The sequence below is a fragment of the Prionailurus bengalensis genome, chromosome A1, assembly GCF_016509475.1.
Source record: "Prionailurus bengalensis isolate Pbe53 chromosome A1, Fcat_Pben_1.1_paternal_pri, whole genome shotgun sequence".
In the NCBI taxonomy this organism is placed as follows: Eukaryota; Metazoa; Chordata; class Mammalia; order Carnivora; family Felidae; genus Prionailurus; species Prionailurus bengalensis.
In genome coordinates this window covers 188040945-188054791 of record NC_057343.1, presented here as the reverse complement: position 1 = coordinate 188054791, position 13847 = coordinate 188040945, and positions in this window count along the sequence as shown.

The following is a 13847-nucleotide window of genomic DNA, read 5'->3' as shown; positions in this document are numbered from 1 at the left end:
GAGCCATTACAATGGATACCACACACATACAAAGTACTAAGAGACTAATATGAACAGGTATGTACCAACAAATTGGATGATCTGGAAGAAATAGATGAATTCTTAGAAATATACAACCTACCAAGACTGAATTATCAAGAAAAACAAAGTCTGAAAAGACCAGTTACTAGTAAAGAGATTAAATTAATAATCCAATTCTCCCAATGAAGAAAAATCCAAGACCAGATGGCTTCAGTAATGAATGCTGCCAAACATTTAAAAAAGACCTACTACAGTTAGAAGAGAGGTGGGGGGGTGAGTAGAGGCCATGAGGAGGAGGTGGTGTTTGAGCCCTAGCCATTCTCTCAGATCTGCAGCACAGAAATCTGGCAAAGACAGAAGTCTCCCTGGAGGGTGGAGCCAGGGAGAAGTTGAATGTGCAAAGACAACATCATGTTTAGTAGGTAGGGGATGCAGGGGAGGTAGGAGAGGACAGGAGGAAGAATTTACATATTAACAATTATGTCATGCAGACATGAATGAATTTCTGGAGACCAGAAATATACAATAGCACTAGGTCAAAATGTCACATCTTTCTTTCTCTGCTACTAGCATACCTGTCCTGTACCAGGCACCATCACCAACATTCTAGATGGACCATCACATAGGTATCATTTGATATTTTTTTCTCCAGCTGAGAGAGTGGGTTCAGAGAGGCTAGGTAACTTGTTAAAGGTCACACAGCTGGTGAGGAGAATGGTCAATCTTCCGACTCCTGAACCCACTCTATTTTCATTAAATTTGGCCACTAAGAAAAAAAAAAGACCTACTACAAATACTTTCCAAAAATAGAAGAGGAGGAAGTACTTTCAAAATCATTTATGAGATCAGTATTACCTTGATACCAAAGCCATACAAGGACAATACAGGAAAAAAAATTGCATGCCAATATCCCTGATGAACAAAGATACAAAAATACTCAAAAAAATATTAGCAAACAAAATTCAGTTATACATTAAAAGTATTGTTTACCATGATCAAGTGGGATATATTCCAGGGTAAGAGTGGTTCAAAATCCACAAGTCAATAAATGTGATATACTACATTGACAAAATGAAGGATAGCAATCATGTGATAATCTCAATAGATGCAAAAAAAGCATTTGACAAAATTTGACATTCTTTCAACAAACTAGATGTAGAGGGACACATACTTCAACATAATAAAGACAATGTATGAAAATCCAACAGTTAATATTTACTCAATGGTAAAATGGATGAAGCCTTTTCCTATAAGAACAGGAACAAGAGAGTGATGCTCACTCTCAACACTTTTGTTAAATATAGTACTGGAAGTCATTAGGCAATAAAAAGAATAAAAGACACCCAAATGTGAAAGGAAGAATTAAAATTGCCTTTCTTTGCCAATGACATGATATTATATACAGAAAATTGAGATACCATCAAAGAAACTGTTAGGAGTAATAAACAATTTCTGCAAAGTAGCAGAATACAAAATTAGTATATAAAAGCCAGTTGGCTTTCTATGCACCTAAAACAAACTATCAGAAAGAGAAATTAAGAAAACTACCTGATTATAATAGAATCAAAAAGAATAAAATATTTAGGAATGAATTTAACCAAGAAGGTGAAAGATCTGTGCATTGGAAACTATAAGACAGTTTTGAAAGAAATTAGAGGATACTAATAAATGGAAACACATTCTTTCTCATGGATTGGAAGAATTAATATTGTAAAATGTCCATACTACCCAAAATTATGTGCAGACTCAGTGCAATCCTTATCAATATTCCAACTGCATTTTTGAAAAAGAAAAAGAAAAAAATCCTAAAATTTGTATGGAACCACAAAAGACCCCAAATAGCCAAGCAATCTTGAGAAAGAAGAACAGAGGTGGGGGGGGGGCATCATATTTCCCGACTTTATGTAGCAAAGCTATAATAATCAAGACAGTCTGGTATTGGCATAAAAACAAACACATAGATCAATGGAACAGAATAGAGAGCCCAGAAATAAAGCCTCTCACTTATGGTCAATTAACTTTTAACAAAGGAGCTAAGAATGTATGACATGGAAAGGATAGTCTTTTTCAATACATGGTGTTAGGAAATTAGCCATATGCAAAAGAATAAAACTGAACTCCTATCTTAGAAAATACATGAAAACAACTAAAATGGTTTAAAGACCTGAATGTAAGAACTGAAGCCAAAAAATTCCTAGAAGAAAACATAGAGGGTAAACTCTTTGATATTGGTCTCAGCAATGATTTTTTTTTAGTATTACAAACAAAGGCAAACGTAAGTACGCAGGACTACATCATATTAAAAAGTTTCAGTACAACAAAGGACACCATCAATAACATTAAAATTCAACCTATGATATGAAAAAAATATTTACAAACAACATATACAATAAGGGGTCAAAATATAAAATATATAAAGAACTCATACAACTTAATTGTAAAAAGTTAAATAGCACAATTTAAAAATGGGCAAAGAACCTAAATAGATACTTTTCTAAAGAAGGTATACAAATGGGAATAGCCACATGAAAAGGTGCTCAACATCACTAATTGTCAGAGAATTATAAATCAAAACCCGATATCACCTCACACCTGTTAAAATGACTATTATCAAAAAGACGAGAAATAACAAATATTGGTGAGAATGTGGAGAAAAGGGAACCCTTGTACTCTGTTGTAAACTGGTACAGACACTATGGAAAACAGTATGAAGTTTCTTCAAGAAATTAAAACAGAACTACAAAAAGATCCAGCAATTCCACTTCTGAGTATATAGCCAAAGGAAATGAGATATCAAGGAGATATCTGTATTCCCATGTTCATAGCTGCATTATTCACAAAAACCAAGGTATGGAAACAACCTAAGTTGTTCATTGACAAATGAGATTAAAAAAAAATGTAACACACACACACACACACACACGCACACGCACACACACCACACAATGGAATATTATTCAGTTTTTAAAAAGAAGAGAATCCTGTCATTTGTGACACCATGGATAAACCTGGAGGATACTGATAAGTGAAATAATGCCAGACAGAGAGAGGAAGACAAATACTGAATATTGCATGGTATTACTTAGATATAGACTCTTAGGAAAAAAAAAGTCAAACTCATAAAAGCAAAGAATAGGAAAGTTGTTGACAGGGGTAGGTAGTTGGGATAAATAGGAGAAAGCTGATAAAGATGTACAAACTTTCAACTACAAACAGAATAAATTATAATAATATAAACTGAGGATATCATGTATAACATGATGACTATACATAACACTGTATTGTGTAATTTAAATTTGTTAAAGGACTAGAACTTAAACATTCTCACATAAAATGTACAAAAATAAATAAAATAAAATGTGCTTTTTAAAAAGTTTATTTATTTTCGTAATACTACTTGGCAATGAGAAAGAATGAAATATGGCCTTTTGTAGCAACGTGGATGGAACTGGAAAGTGTTATGCTAAGTGAAATAAGTTATATAGAGAAAGACAGATACCATATGTTTTCACTCTTATGTGGATCCTGAGAAACTTAAAAGAAGACCATGGGGGAGGAGAAGGAAAAAAAACAGTTAGAGAGGGAGGGAGCCAAACCATAAGAGACTCTTAAAAACTGAGAATAAACTGAGGGTTGATGGGGGGTGGGAGGGAGGAGAATGTGGGTGATGGGAATTGAGGAGGGCACCTGTTAGGATGAGCACTGGGTGTTGTATGGAAACCAATTTGACAATAAATTTCATATTGAAAAAATAAAATAAATAAAAAGTTTATTTATTTTCAAAGAGAGAGAGAGATAGAGCATGAACATAAGCAGGGGAAGGGCAGGGAGGGAGAAGACAGAGAGAGAATGAGAATCCCAAGCAGGCTCCGCACTGTCAGCACAGAGCCAGTCTCGGGGCTTGAACTCACAAACCATGAGATCATGACCTGAGGTGAAATCAGGAGTTGGTCACTCAACTGACTAAGCTACCCAGGTGCCCCTAAAAGGTGTTTTTTTAAAGTTGCTAAATGTCTCCTGGGGGGTGGGGGAAGACGGTGGGAATTACCCCAAATCAAGAACCACTGCTTTCAGTTTGCAAAGGGTGCTTTAAATGTTTGCTCCCTCTCTCTCTTTTTAAAATAACTCACACAATTCTTGCATAGCCCTCTGAGGAGGTAGGGTGAATCTGACTGTCACCATTTTATAGAAGAGGCTCTGGGAGACTCAGAGCAGATGAGGTCCACTGACCATAGGTTCATAGTTTTTCTTCTATTTAGCTTCTCCTACCACAAAGTAAAAAACACAGGGGTTTCCAGATAATATTAACTAATTTTATTAATCTTTAAGACATACATCTTTTTTTCACCTCGATTGTCCAGCTTCCAATATTTCACATACCTGAAGTCTTCTTTAGTCATGCAAGGTAGGCATTTCTATATCCATGATACAGATGAGGAAACTGAGGCTACAACACAGGAAACGACTTGGCTCAAATAGGAAGTTACTTAAGGTGTTCACTCATTGAATGATCCTCTATTTCAGGAAAGAAGAGACTGTGTTTTCTTTTTGTTGCTGTTATTGTTTTTGTTTCTTGTTTTGTTTTTGTTTTTTTCGTCTCTGTATCTCTAGTATCTAATAGTGTCTGGCATAGAATAGGTACTCCATAAATAAGGAAGGAAGGAAAAGAGAGAGGGAAGGAGGGAAATTGAGATTGAAATCTGTCTGATTTCAAAAGTTATTCTGTCTTCATTCTGTCTTGCAATGCAAAACTCCCTGAGGATTATTGGCCAGATCCCAGTGACTTAGGAAGTCATTTCTGATTGAACAACGTTCAAGAATGGAGGGGATGAAGGCAAAAGGAAAGAAGCAACCTGGAAGCCCTCCACTTGGCCTAGCAGCCAAGAAGGTTGCACAGCCTGTTCAATGGAGGAGGTCCAACTACAGAGTGAATCATCATTTGAGTTTGGAATAAGATAAATTCCATTCAAATTTTAAATGTGATTAATAGCAAATTCCTGACTCCATTCCATTGGATGGATGGATGGATGGATGGAGACTTCTCTCTTGAGGATCCCATTTTAAATGCAGTGGGGATACACATACAGTCTATGCCTTCTGGACCCTCTTGATCTCAAACTGTTGCTTGCAAACGTTTTTCTCCATCTTCTTTTCTGGTAAATTCTCACTGCTGCTGAGGCCAGCTGCTCACACAATATGCTTGTAGCAGCTTTTCTGGCAGGCTCCTTCTCAGAAAGCTGGTCTTGTTTGTGGACTTTCCAGCTGACTGCATGCTCTGAAGCTCACCCAGGCTTCAGAATCAGAAGAATACATATGCCTGCAGGTATGCATCTTCCAGGGTCAGGTCAAAATTAGTGGGATGAAAAGCAGAGTTATGACATTCATAGTTTCATGTTAACACAAGAATGACAACAATAGCAGCAATAATAACAACATCTTGGAAAATTTACTTAAAATGCTTAAAAACTGAAAACCATTGTTGAAGACCATAGAGTTAGTTGGCAGAATCAAGGGGTGTTTCAGGACACAGTTGTTTCCAGTTCTTTTGTAGCCCAGCCTCTCAGACCAATGAAATTAGACTCTTAAGAGATCAAGTCCAATCAGCCTAAGCACAGAAAAGGAATTTATTGACTCAGGTAACCAAAAAGTCCTGGGCTTTTGTAATAGCCGGATATAGGCACTAAACAATCTTATTAGGATTCTCTCTTTTTCTCTTTTCTCTATTAGAAAAGAAAGGTACTCTTTCTCAAATTCTTTCAGTCTCCCCTAAAGGACTCCACGTGGTCTGTGGGTGACATGCCTACTCTAGTACAAATCATTGAGTTGAAGCGGATTGGTTAATTGCTTCAAAAAGTGCATTCAGGAGACGGGGAATGTGGGGTACCTTGATTGGCAGTACCACCTGGATACATGAAATAGGGCTTCTGATTGGTCTATTCAGCTGCTTATTCAAAAGAAGAAAGTGAAGAAGTTGAGTTGGATTTCATTGTTTTCCATGAATAGGATGTGCACTCCATGGCTTCAATTCAGAACCAGGGCTCTATCTTTAATTATTTTCTTCTACTTCTGTCATGCAAAGCAAGGTATTTCTCTGTCCTCACCTGTGCTTGTTACATCAAAGGTAGAATCTTATTTCTTAATGTCTTATTTACTCCTGGAGTCAACTTATTAGTAATAGAGGCTTCCATTTTATTGGAGAAACTGAATTTATCTTTCTCAGTGAAAGAAAGTTTTAGTAACAGAAAAATTAACATTATTTAAGGCTAAAAGCTTATTTCTTCTGTTTCTTATGTTATCTGACAGGAGGAAAAAGAATTGAGCTATGTTCTTTTTTTTTTTTTTAATATGTCAGGTCAATAAAACCATAAACAGTCCATTGATATACTCCCACAGTAAACAAGTAAGAACTACCTGTGACAAAACCCAGCAACTTCATATAAGGCCACATTCTTTGGCATTGGTCATAGTCAACATTTTTGATTAATCATTTCCTATCTTGGTCCTTACAAAGTGTCTACTTAATGCTAGGAACTTTAAAATATTTACAAGTTTGTAAAGAAGAAATAGTATTAGCCTCATTTTATAGATCATGGAGCTAAGGATTAGAATGTTAAATTGTTTAAGCAGGGCCACAGAATTAATAAGGAGAGGAGCTGGGATTTATATGCAGATCTGTCTGGCTCCAAGCCCATCCACCCGTCTCTCAGGACACCACATTGTTTATGCATGAGACACCGTGTTCTTTATTATTTGTTCAAAGATGTCTTTCAGTTGACTAGCTCTTATTAAAGCAGTTAAGTGAAGGCCCTCTTAAATAAGGGATTTTTTTTTTTGAGACTGGGGACTACTGTTCATCCAAACCTTCTGGATCATTAATAGTTAATTTGTTTTGGCATTCTGAATCTCATATTATTTTTTCCCTTTTCTTTCACTCTGCTCAAATTAATAAGTGAATTAAAATGATTAGTGCATAAAATACGACAACAAAATTTACGAGAAGCTGAAACTGAATTTAAGTCCATCCTAATGCCTTCCACAAAAAGAAAGAGAAGCACTAATTAATTATCTTAGCCGTATACAACAGAATAGCCTCTGGGTGCTTGTTTAAAAAGGGAGCTTTTTAAGGTACCAATCCCAGAGATTATACTTTTGTAGATATGGAATGGGACCAGGCCAGGTGATTTACCTACAAGTGGTTTTCCAGCAGGCAACATTCTAGAAAACCTTGGTCTAGCAACTCAAGAATTAACCTGATTCTTGTTAGATGTGGTCCCATCCCCAATGCCCCATTGCTAGATGATGTTTGATAATTATGATCTATAATTACTAGATCATATTGGAAAGGACACAATGATAGCAGACTGGATTAAGTTCCAAGAGACCTGTGTTCTCTGCCTCTATAACAATTCCATGAGAGAATTTTGGCAAGTTAAGACACTATACAAATTCAGAAATTTTCCTGAGGAATATCAGAGATGGTGGCTTCTAGAACTATACAGCTGCCAAAGGGGGTTGGAACATAACTTTTATTTGACATTTGTGAGCCTTGCAACTAATTTTCTTCAAGGGATGATGGAATTCCCAGGCTTACATGCATTTCTTCTGAAAGAATTCTGACCATATCCTGGTCTATTTCCTGACCTTTTTCTATTAATTCAGGAACCCAAGATGGGGGTTTTAGTGTCTTGACACACATATCTGTAATATATATGTAATATCACTGGGAAAAGAACAATAAAAGACACACACTGACCAAAATAGGCATGCCGTATTCTTGGCCATTCTTTAGTAGAGAAGAAAAGCAAAGGATTTATTTATAATTAATTAGTAACAATACAAATTTTCTTACATCCTTCAGAAAAGACCACTTGGAAGTATTGGTTTCTTTGTAAGCTGCTTCCTATTTCACTGAGTTCAACTCTATTTAACCTGATAGCTCTGAAATGTGTCTATTTTCAAACTTGCCATTGCTAGGCAGCTCTCAAAAGAAAAATGGCCAACAAACATATGGAAATATTTGATCTTATTAACCACCAATGAGATGCAGAAGCAAATGGTTGTCTTTTCATGAATAATAACTTACAAAGTGTTTTAAGCAAAATTATAACAATGTTGGAGAGAATTGGGAATACAGGTACTCTCATTTATTGATGATAAGAAACACAAAAGATGATGCATATAATTTTCTCAAAAATGTTCACATAATTTGAATAGCAATTTCCCTTACAGTAAGGTATTGCAATTCAGGATAAGCATTAACTTGTGCAAGATTGATCTTCCAAAAACTAAAGTGCCACCAGGTAAGGAATTTGCCATCATGGAAAGCTCCATGGAAAGCAGTCTGGATCAGCAGTTAAAGTAATCAGTCCTGGACGGCCCCAAGGCTGGACCTCAGTCCCTTGATTATGCCACATGGGAGGAGTTTTTCCAATCAAAAACACTGCTATAACAAATTCTTTTACATCAGTTGCTGCATTACACCACTACAAAATATGAAATTCTGAGATTCAACAGAAGAGGGTCTTTAATAGGAATATAACTAGTAATAATCTCCTTCTAGATCACAAGTCCCTCAAGGGCAGGGAAGAGAACTGAAACTGTTCACCTTGAAATTTGTAGATCCTAGCAGATTATTGGCAAATAATATAGACGACGAGAATGAAGATAGTATTAGTTAATATCTATTGATTACTTACTAGTACAGAAATTCCACATTTACTTGTGGCAATAAACTCTGAGCCTTTTTTCAGTATGTTGCTTTTTATTTTTTCAGAAAAATAAATTATAATGGATACAAAAAGTCTATCCTCTTATTGTCCATTTCTTATTGATATCAAATCCATACAAGGTGATTTTAATAACATTATGACGATGGAAATAAAGTTATCCTTAAAGTCAAAACTTATATTTCATAATTTCTCACCAAAGCTATATTTATACTAAACTCTGTTTTTGAAATGTAATATTATACTGAGAATTAACAATACTGACTCTGAGTAATACCATTTCATTTTAACATAATCACTGAATGATTTGGGGGCTCTACAATTACAGTAAACATTTATATAAAAAATTTCAGTTTTATTTTCTTTGTCTACAGACAATTAAGCTGCAGGTGCTCTACAAAAGATTCCACATTCTTTCATCTAACTCTTCCTAGTTTTTTAAAAGTTTTTATTTATGGGCGCTTGGGTGGCTCAGTCCGTTAAGTGTCCAACTTCGGCTGAACAAATTCTTCATCCTTCAGAAAAGACCTCGTGGTTTGTGAATTTGAGCCCCACGTCTGGCTCTGTGCCGACAGCTCAGAACCTGGAGCCTGCTTCAGATTCTGTGTCTCCCCCTCTCTCTGCCCTCCCCTGCTCACGCTCTCTGTCTCTCAATAAAAAAAAAAAGTTAAAAAAAACAAACAAGAGAAGTTTTTTATTTAAATTCCAGTACATAAATTCTATATATCACCTGGTGGTCATCACAAGTACACTCCTTAATACCCATCACCTGTATGACCTATCCTCTCTACCCTCTCCCCTCTGATAACCATCAGTTTGTTCTCTACAGTTAAGTCTGTTTCTTAGTTTGCCTCTCACTCTTTTTTTTCCCCCTTCGCTTGCTTGTTTTGTTTCTTAAATCCCACATATAACTCTGAGACTTTTTTAAAGGCAAAAAGGGGAATACTCTGTTCTAATTGAACTCTTTTTTTGTTTTGTTTCCACTTAAATTTATTGGAATTTATTTTGGTCTCTGTTGAGTTAGCAAATAATTGGTTAACATCCTTTTAGCCATAAATTACACTCTATACAGAAGAAAAAAAAAGTGAGGAGTGATGAAGAAATTTTCCAAGAAACTCATAATAGGAGCTAGAGCCAGGCTTCAATTCTAGGCCCTGTGACACTTAAAGCCCTTACTTTTAACCATGTTACTTTATTTCCATTGAAAATAGTTTATATCCTTTGCTTGCCTTTGCTATTGGGGCTGTGACAATTCCATAGAGCTCATCCCATTCCATTTGAGGAGCCAAACTTTTTAAGTGTACACATTTTTTTTTTCATTTATCTTCTAAGATGGACACTTTAAATATTTTCATGTATTTTCTGACTTAAATAACAGCAAAAACATACTCATTCTATCATTCACACATTTCTCTGTTGAATATTCTCTAAGTTCCTGCCTTGTACAAGGCATAGTGCTAGGTACTGAGGACACACAGAGAACGAGGACTTTTTCATTGTTGCTGTGGCTACTTTTGCCAAAGTTCTTATCCTTTGGGACAAAGGCATTTCAATGAAAAAAAAAATAACAAAACTTATGAGAAATTATCTCATGAGGCATGTTGGCATACAGCTTCAGGAAAAATTCTTTCCATTCTTCATGTCTGGAAGTGAGAGATTATGAACTATTTAAGTACAATATCTATAATAGGATGTTGAATCATTAGGCTAAAAGAAGTTGGCTAGCAGATAAAACTGCTTCTTCTGGGAAGATCAGAGGAAACCGAAAATAGATGGTTGGGGTGGGAAAAAAAGCTAAAAAGTAAGGGAATATACTAGGGCAATGTAATAGTTTAGTTGTTGTTGTTATTGTTGTTTAATCCAATAATGCAAGATAGCAAACAGCTCCCAAATCTCGGGGGCAACATCTTGGTCTTTGCTCATGGCCCTGCTTGTCTGCTGAGGTAACTCTGCTGAAGGCAATGAGTTGATTTCAGACCTACTCTTTTTGTTCTTTTTTGGGAGACTGATGACTTCCAAGGGCTTCCTTTTCTCATGATGGATGGCAAAGTCACATTCTCTTTGCAGGCTTTAGGAGAGGGTCCGTTCTTCCTTCCTATCTTCTAGTGGTCGCCAGCAATCCTTGGCATTCCTAAACTTGCAACATTATAATTCCAATTTCTGCCTCCATTTTAGCATAGCCATTTTCCTCGGGATGTTTGTGTCTAAATTTCTTCTTCTTATAAGAACATCAATCATTGGATTAGGACCCATCTTATCCCAGTATGACCTCATGTTCATTTTATTGTATTTCAAGCACAATCTGTCATATTCAACCCTCCAGACTTCATAGTCACTCAGGCTATTCCTCTTGCATGAAATACACTTCCCTTTCTTTGCTAGTCATGTGCTAACTCATACATCTGTATCCTCCATTACATTTCGAATATATTGTGGAGAGGTTTGAAGACTTGCTCGCTTCCACATTTTTCTATACTACTTGGCACTTGGTGGGTAATCCAAATAGCTTGTTAGATTTATTTTAAGCAGAAAAACATGTTCAATGAGTTACCTAGTGTAGGATCAGATATGATGAATCCCAATCATAAGAATTTCACCTTCTGGCATAGTGTGCAGGAAACCATGCCCTTCCCTAAGAAAACAGTTAAAAGGAGATGACATTGAAACAAAGAGCTCCTATTTAGAATTCTAATAAATGATGCTATTAGGTGTGATTTTCTGAAGATATCTCTAATTGGAGTCATGCTTTATTCAGAATTGATTAAAGGTGTCATTTAGGCAAAAAAATCAAGCTTCTCCTTTGAGTACATCTGCAATTATAATGCATTAACAGAACAACTGTAAATACAGAGGCCTCATGTGTTTTGACATCAAAATATAATGGTAAAAGCAATAAAAATGACTGAGATGGTGTGGCAGCCACAGTCATGTTCATTGCCTTAGGGTTTCCATGTCATCAGTCCAGTGTCATAATGTGTTGCAGAAAGAATGTCTTACATGACTTATTTGTGTTTTGGCAGGTGATTCACAGTCCTATTTTCAAATCTGGATCATTTTCCAAAATTTCCATCATGTACCAAGGTATGCCTGAGCTATGCTTAGAAACTCTTCTTATTAGAAGTTTGAATTATCCAGAAATCATCTCTCCTAACTTTCCCTCACTCACTTTGTAGGAAGTAAAATTGAGGCTCAGAAATGAGTTGGCACTAGAACCCAGGATTCTTTCATTGACTGGACCACACTACACACTTTACTTCTGACATGAGCTAACCCTCCACTCAATGTCTTCCAAGGTAAACCAAACTCATTTAAAGAAAATAATATTTATTTTTGAAAGAGAAAGAGACAGGGCGTAAGCAGAGAAGGGGCAGAGAGAGAGGGAATCTGAATCAGGTTCCAGGTTCTGAGCTGTCAGCACAGAGCTCGATGTGGGGCTCAGACTCACAAACTGCAAGATCATGATCTGAGCCAAAGTCAGATGCTTAACTGACACCCCTCAGATGCTTAACCAGGCACCCCTCAAACTCATTTTTATAAAGACCCTTGCCTTAGTGATCTTCAGGATGTAAGTGATAAAAACCCAAATCAAACTAGCATGGGCCTATCTGATTCTAGAGAGTATAGGCACAGCGTCTGTCTCCACATGATCCAATGATGCCGTCTGGACATGGTCTCACTCTTACCTTGTCTCTGCTTTAAGTTATATTGGCTCAGTTTCCAGGCAGATTCTCTCCTTGTGCTGGCAGGGGGGCTGCTAGAAGTGCCACATGTATTCCCCACCCTGTTCTCAACTCCAGCTGAGATAAAGAAATATCTTACTCACTACACACAAGAATCCTAGCATTGTTTGCTGTTGATTAGACTGACTTGGTCACTTATTTATCTTACAAAAATCATTGTGGCCAAGTTGGATAGAATAAAACAACAGGTCAGGCCTGGGTCACGTGCCCACACTAGAGTCTGCAGGAGGGGGAGCCCTCGTAATCACGGGGATTATGAGTGGAGAATGGTAGCTCTTAAGGAAGAGTCAGAGCAATGGAAGGACTCTGAAGCGGGGTAGCATTTTATCTCTGACATTTTTAGCATTGTGGGTTTATGATGATAATTAAAAAAAAACAGACTAAATTTCTGCCAATTTTATTATTATTTCAAACTCTTTTCAGATAATGGATCTCCTTATTGCCTACACCCAGGAAGAAATGCCATCATGGCCAACTCTCCTTATATTGTGGTAAGCCACTGTCTCTAATAACATAGAGACAGGAAAGGTAACAAGTTTCCATTATAAATGTAGATCAAGAAAATGAAGATGACTATGTAATAATACTAATAATATCTGAGCACACACAGTATTACAGTACTTTATACTTTATAGAATGCTTTCACATTGATACTAAAATATTTTTCCTTCTGTGTCATAGATGACAAAACTGAGCTTTAGAGAGTTGAAATGCAGTTCCTAAGGTCATGTAGCAAGTTAAGGGATGTTTATACAGTTTTTCTGCCTAAGTTCTAGGCTTTTCTATTTATACCCTAGATCAAACATCGTAGTCTCATTTTCATCGTCAGCCCTTTGCTTCCATTAGGTGTTAGGATCAGGGGAAATGAAAATCCTGAGTTAAAAATAAATATGATATACATGGAAAGGTGAGGCTTAGGATCAACAAGTATCAAGATAAAAGTCCCCATAATGAAAGAATCTCCATTTTCAAAGAGAAATTAGGAACATCTCTATTCTGCTAAATGCATACATATTTTCCCATTAAGTCCTGCACATTCCAAAACATAATTATTATTAATAATCATTATTATCATCATTCTTATTATTATTTAAGAGAACAGAACAAGAATTTTTTTTCTTCTGTTAGAACATTCTTTGGATATGCTCATGATTTGTAGATGAAACAAAATCTTTAGCCAAAGCCTTAATGTGGCAACTCAGAACATTTTAAGGGGCATTGACACTGTCAGGTCAAACCATAACCTTGAGAATTTTTCAGTAGTGCAAAAAAACTTTAATGATCATGACAGTACTTATTTCTTATGAAAAATATAGGTCACTGGGTCCAACCCCCAAACTTACTAAAATTAGAATCTTTG